Below are 7345 nucleotides of genomic sequence, written 5' to 3'. Positions count from 1 at the left end.
AGAAGGAATTCCTCCACAATTCTTAGAACTATAAATGGAACCATATAAGTAACCTTGAACAGGACTAAGAACATAAATAAAAAGGGCTGGACTACATACACTTGACTAAATGAGACTTAAGTGTTTTACTGCTCTTATGCGCATTTAACAAATTTTTGGGTTGGGGAGATAAGCTGAATACTTATTCATGTTTTCCCTGAAGACCTTCATGTCACAGCCTTTTTTGCCAACACTCTTGAGCTTATTCCCACTATATACTTCAGAGCTGGCTGACAGTACCTATCTTCAGCTTTATCTTATTCTGACACAACAGCACTTGACTATTGTAGAGTCTGATAAATGACTGGCAAGCACCACTAATTTGCTGGATATTAAGGATACTGCAAATGCTCTCCAAATGTAATGAGATCTTGAAGCTGTCAATCCAGAGGAAAATTGCTCCTGCATTAAAGAAAATATCAAAGGTTAGAACATTAATCTGGAAGAATTTTTCAATTTATGGTTAATTCAGACAACAGTATTCCAGTTTACTTCTCAGTTTCCAGTTCTAGCTGCCACTGAAGGAATTGCTAGTCTTACTGAACAGATTACACATTGTATTATTTCTTTAGCAATAAGTGTATTTTCTTGTGTAAAAACAGGGTAAGTTTTCAGGTAAAGAGAGGCAAAAGAGTTGAGGTGTCCAATTGGAGTCACTGGGAGAAGTGACTGATGCACCAGAGGGTCGTGCTGCCATCCAGAGGGACCTCGACAGGCTGCAGAAAGGGCTGACAGGAATCTGACGAAGTTCAGTAAATCGAATTCCAAAGTCCTGTAGCCAGGGAGGTACAGTCCCAGGCACCAGCACAAGCTGGGAAGCAGCTTGGCAGCAGAGAACCTGGGAGCTCTTGTGGGCACCAAAATTAACACAAGTCGGCCACATGCCCTTGCTGCAAAGTAGGCAAACAGTATCCTCAACTGCACTAGGAGACAAGTTGCCAGCAGGTCAAGAGAGGGAATCATTCCATTTTACTCAGCACTGGTGAGGCCAGACCTGGAGCACAGTGTTCAGTGCTGGGCTCCCCAGCATAAGAGGTGTAGGCATACTGAAAAGCTTCCAACAAACGACCACCAAGATGATGAGGGGACTGGAGCACACCTCCTGTGAGGGAAGGCTGAGAAAGCTAGGACTGTTTAGCTCAGGGGCTAAACAGCAGGCTCAGGGGCAACTTCAACAATGAACCTGAAAGGAAGGTGCAAAGAGGAAAGAGTCAGGCTCTCTTCAGTGATGTCTAGTGATGGAATAAGAGGCTGTTTACATTTTTTCTCCAACTCTTTCTTAGTGGTACTCCCCATGATTTCTAGTTCCTCTTGTGTAGTAGAAGTCTTGATGAACAAATGTTTCAAATCAAAGGATGTGAAAGGTCAAAGCCGAAGTATATTGTAGTCATTTTACATTTTTTAATCTTTCAATAAAAGATTTCTCTATGTACTTCCTATTCTCTTAATCAGAAAGAAGCCTGCAGGTGTGATTTCATCTGGATTATGGGTCATAATTCTAGTATTACATGCAAATATAGTGGTACCTAATTTGATTATAAAGCCAGAGTAATAAAAAACATTGTGTTCCCAGGTAACACAAGAACTGCCTCTTGGATTTCACAGTCTAGAACCCTTAACAGGAAGATGACTAGTAGGAGCTCATCTCAAGGTCTACATATTCTCTTACAAAAAATTATTCCCTCATGTGTGATAGAGCACACTTGCTGCAATCCTCCTCTGCATCCGAATCTATTCTTTTTTAATGCATCAAACATGCTGCTGTCAAAAGCATATTATTTCCTTACCACTTGCAGTGAGTTAGTTCTTCTTTTACAGTCAGTTCCTGGTTTCTTTTAGGAGGAAAGTTTGAACTTTTTGTCCTCCCTGTTAAGGCTTGTCACTACAGTGCTTGTTCCCGCCTGCATTTTTGTTCCTGTCCTCCTACACACTTAAGGAGATGACAATACTTAGCATAAGTTCCTTCATTTGTTGGGACCCTTCTTTTTCCTTCCTTCCTCCCTTGTAAGAACATAAAACTGAATCAGAAAAGGGTCTAACTAGCCCGATTTCTGACTTCCAGCACTGATAATAGTGTCTGCTTCAGGAGGAAACAGTGCACGTGTATAAAATTCCACTCACAAGTACCCTATCTGCTTTGAGCAGCCATTCTTACTCTTGGATTTTCCAGTACTTCTGTATTTCATTTCCCATCCACATTTCTCTTCCAAATAACTGTGCAGTCTCCCTGGAGAATCATGTAAATGTCTTTTATGTATAACCGCTTTTCTCTGTGGCATACAGGTGCTATTATTTCACAAAGAACTTTCTCCTCTGGAGCCTCTGGGCCAGGGCTGCAGTTCCATGGGCAATTAGAGGAGTGGCAGCAGAAGCAAGGATGGGTGACTCCTCACAGCTTGTCTTACATTCATGAATAACCTCAGCTGGCTGGGGTTGTCCCTGTCCCATCCCATTCCTGGGTGGGAGAACTGGCTCTGCCCAATTCGGTCTTCATGATGTCCCCATCCTCTTCTGTCAGCCCCTGCTTCCCTGTTGTGTCCTTGCTCAGGCAGAGATGCTCTTGGAGCCTTTGTCTGTAGGTCCCACTCAGAGTATGAGGTTATGGGCTTCAGAGGGGCCCCTGTGCACCCCAAAGGGTACCGTGGATGAGTGCCAGCCCACTGCTCCCTGCATGAGGGATGGTTTGGGACACTTCCCTCAGACATGAGGATCATCCTGGACAGCGCCCCTGTTTCTGTGCCATTCTCTCATACCCATCCCTTCCATCCCTCTCTTCTCAGGACCATGATTTCTTGGAAGGTGAGCCCATCTTCCTGGATTTCCTGAAGAAAGCTTCCCACTGTCCATGATGACATTCCCATGCCCTACAAAGGGACAATGTGCCCTCCAACAAGGGGAGGAAAGAGAACAATAAATACTCCCAATTGTCAGCTACTTCTCTTTCCAAACATTGTCGGAATGCTCCTCACATGAAATCCATCCCTGTGGGTTGTGAGGCCAAGGAGATGGAGGCAGTACCGTGGTTTTCCCTCATGTTCCTGCCATTAGTTCCTTTACCCCTGTGTTATGTGTCCTGCCAAAGACGTAGTAGTTCCAGGTGGTGTTGTTGTTTGCATTCATATCACGGGGTGTGTTTTTGCTTCCAGTGAAAGTAGCCTCTGCTATCTGTTACTTATCAAACAGAGCATAAGTTATGTCAAAACATAGCGCAGAGGCACTTTCAGTCCTGGGGGAATGTGCTGGTCCGACTAGAGGGAAATGAATGTTTACTTAGCAAAGTAAGCTTCTTTGTATTCAGAACCAACATCCCAGGAAAATAAATCAAGTAAAGATGTCTTTCTTTACTTGCCCCCCTTTTCTGTCTGTCATTTTTTCATCCTGGTTCTCTTCAAGCCAGATTGCCCTATATACTTCAGCGAGAATATTCAACTGGTGCCATAATTCAGCTGCACAGTCACTTGGCTTGGCTCTTACTGCTTGTTACAGTCATGTGCTTATTACTGTTGCAGGAGAGCAGTTTCCTTCAATCTTCAGGGTTGTTCAGGGTTAGTTTGAGTTTGTGTATCACCTGAAGTAAAAATCCCAGCACTGCAAGCACTGTGGAGTCCTGTTGATACAAAACAGACTATTAAGACTGTGGTTTTCCCTGCCTGGGACAGCAATGTGCACAGAGCTGAAGAAGCTGGGAGATTTTCTTTTGGTGACTTCCTCTTCCACCTCTTCTTTATAGACTCTGGGGTGATGTGGGGCAGTAGTTGCCTATTTCTACAGAAAGCATGAGGATGCCATGACCCTGGTAGTGCTGGAGCTTTTCCAGCATCAGTGGGACAGTTCTTTTGCTTCAGCCTTCCATTAGGTCCTCAGCAAGAAATGCAGCATAAAGGGGTCTGGGACATAGTTCTACAGCCAACACACAGGGTCAGTGAGTGAGATGTGGCTGCAGGCTCTTGGTCCTGGCATTTGTCTGGGATCTGTTACAGTACAGACTGGGTACTTACTGAGCCATCTTCCACCCAGCTAACAGCACCCTGAGGAAACAATTTCTGAAAGACCTTTTGGGAGTATTTTAAAATAATTCATAATAACTAAAATAATTAAAATAATATAAAAAAAATAAGAGGAGTTTTTGCCAGGGCATGCTTGAGCAGTCCTGATCCCATGTGCATGTGGGTGGATGCTCTGACCTAAGCCATTGTGACAGCATTCTGCATCACCCCTTCACACAAGAGAAAGGTGGTACAAGACATACAAGAGAACTTGTGTTGGAATTTGTGAGGCTGCTCATTTACCATCCTCCACAGTTCAAGTTTCTGCACCACTGATCTCCAGTGTACTTGAACAGCAACATAGAGGAGCACACCTACAGCATTTACTAGGGAGCTGGCCTCCTCTTCAGTCACTCTGGTGTACACTGTCATGCCAGTTCCTGGCGTTCCTGCACACCCACAGATACGCAATTGGGAGCTCTCTGCTTCTTTGTAGAGAGTGGCAAAATCTCAACTTCTCAGCTCCTGGTTCCTCTGTGCTGGCAGTGCTGGGAATTGTGTAGCCAATGGCAACAGGTGCTCACAGTGCTGGCAGCTGTGTTCCAGAGACTACTTAAAGAGGACATCCATAGGTAAAAGCAAATCCATGCCCAGGTTGAAATTTTGCTCCTAATTCCATAGCAGAGCCAGTCAGTAAGACTGGCAGTATTGAGTCCCCCCAAAAGATGCCCTGCCTTTCTTCTGCACAAGGATCACAGTTCTCCTCTTGCTTATTTATGGAACAAATAGAGTCAGGCCAGACTGGATTTATTTCTCTTACAGCTCTGTTGTTGCCTTTTACTTGCACTGTCCTTTAAAGAGATTAATGTGATTAAACACATCCTGAACAATACTGGCAGAGCTGTCTTTATTTGGATGATCTTGGTATCTCTGCCAGCTGGCACAGAGCTGGGGAGCTCAGCAGAGTGCAGGGGAGAGGGGTAGCCTTTTGCCTGGCTGGGGTCACTTTTCCCTGTGGGATGTTGCAGGGTGGGAAGACTGCAACTTTGTAGGTGGTCAACCTGCACAAGGTCAGTGGTTACGTAGCTGCCTTCTCCCACCAGCTACCCAGGCAGGTGGGCCTCAGTCTCCTTCAGTTGCTTGCTGAGCATCATGTACCAGGTGTGGATAGGTGGAGCAAAAGCAGAGCTGCAGAGCTAGGGTTGGAGCAGATGCCTGGTAGTGGCCTCTGCTTTCTGCTGTGATCTGCAGGGGTCTTTATTACCTCCCATTCACATGTTTAAGGCCCCAAATACCGTCATGCTCCTGCCCTTACAGCTGCCTGCTCCCAGATCCAGTTCCCAGTGACTTTCTTTGAGGATCCCCCTTTTTTTCAAGAAGTAAGAGCCTTCAGCAAGTGACTGAGATTGTGCTGAAATGCCCCTGCTGCCCAGTGTTCAGGGCTGTCACTACTACCCTGGAGCTCCTTGAACTCTTCACCTGCCCTGAAGGGTTCTGGGTTCTGGTTTAAGTCAGACTGAGTGAGCTGATGAGGGGACCCCAGTGGGAGTGCAGGTGTCCTGCAGTTCAAGGCAGATGTACAGGTTTTTTTATGCCACTCCAAGCTTTGAATATTTGTTGCCCAGTGAGGGAAAGGTCCTACATTAAATGCACACTTTACATTCTTAGTTTTCCATTAAATGCTACTTTGTTTCAGTTTAAATACCTACTGATCAGTTCATTAGAGCACTATATCAAGTAACATACATATGCTTTGAATATTTACTTTGAATTAGATAAAGCTGCAGGTCTCTTATCCCTTGTATCCTCCATAAAGAGACTTCTGATACAAGCAACAGTGGTTGCCAATGAGTTTTAATTTTTGTGAATACTGCCTTTAGTATGCATTTATGATCTCACATCTCATATCCCTTGCTGGAAATTAACAGCTTGGACAGAATTTTATGGTGAATTTTGGAATTTCATTAATTTTACCTTTGAGTGAAGTTAGAAGGAGAGGGGGAGCCTGTGGTACTGGCTGTGCAACTGGATTTTTTGAAGGGAAGCATAAGAATTAAATAATGAAACAAAGGAAGTATTTTAAGAGTAAGTTCAGCTCCATCCCTAACATTTTTTGAAGTGCTGGTAAATTATTTCAAGAGTAGGTGCTTTTTGGTAACACCTCTTTTTTTCATCTTGCCTTTGTGTTTATATTCTTTGCTCTAGGTTTTACAGGGGGTTTCTGCTCACAGACGAAAGATGAATTAAGATATAATCAAACAACACAAATCCTCCCATTTTGCCTTGTCCATGCATTGTGATAGAAACAAAAACACCTAACAGACAAAGATTACAGTTCTATATGTATTTCAGATGTTGCCTCAGGGCAGTAATGTACATAGCTAGTTTACACTGATCAGCAAAAACGGATGCCCTAATCAGGCACAAAAGGACATTGGAACTGAAATAAGGAAGCAAGTGGCCTTTTGGGGATACAGTCTCAGGACGACTTGCCATTCCTGTTATCAGTCTTACAATCTGAAAGTCACATTCAGAATAGTATTTATTACACCTTCTTATAGAATTAAATAGAGTATGCAAAAAGGGAATTGAAAGGCTTGTAACCAACCAAATCTTTTGTTCAAGGTCTTTTTGTCCTTTAATAGCTGAAAATATTGTCTGAAAACAGAGACCTCCAAAATGTGTAAGTTTGAAGAAAAAGAATATATCACTAATAAGACCTCTCCATAATCTCCATTTGCATTTCAAACGAGTTCTGTTGCTATTTTGGAACAATTTTCTCTCCTTTTCAGTCTCTGTTTCTTGCACACATACAGAACTACGCAGAGAGGGAAGAAGAGAGACAGAGAGAATGGCATCTTTTGTATAGCATAATTACTTGATAGATGTCAGTCTTTTTCTGCTAAAGTAGATGGACTAATACAATACCCTTCAGAGAAAACAAGTTTCATTCTGCTATTATTTCTCTAATAGCACTGAAAATAACCTGTGGCCAGATTATAAAGATTCAGATGCTTACAGTGGGAATTGAAATACCTGCAAATCAATGATCCTCTTGGCTAACTATAAAGGCCTTGTAAACACCATAAGCAGCTGCATTTTTTAACTTATCTTTTCCAAATGCCTACAGTATCACCTCTTCACATACTCAGAAGTGCCTCTGTCGGGGCAAGATAGTTCCCTCCTGTTGAGGCTCTTCTCCTGGGCTGATTTGTCTGCTTCACACTTCAAGGAAGCAGAATTGGCACACATCTTCAAGGGTGGATTACTTTGAATGGATGCAGATAGTGGCAATCATTAACATATACTCAATATTTTTT

Source organism: Aphelocoma coerulescens (genome assembly GCF_041296385.1).
Source record: "Aphelocoma coerulescens isolate FSJ_1873_10779 chromosome Z unlocalized genomic scaffold, UR_Acoe_1.0 ChrZ, whole genome shotgun sequence".
In the NCBI taxonomy this organism is placed as follows: Eukaryota; Metazoa; Chordata; class Aves; order Passeriformes; family Corvidae; genus Aphelocoma; species Aphelocoma coerulescens.
The sequence above is the reverse complement of the archived record's forward strand: the minus strand, read 5'-3'. Positions refer to the sequence as shown.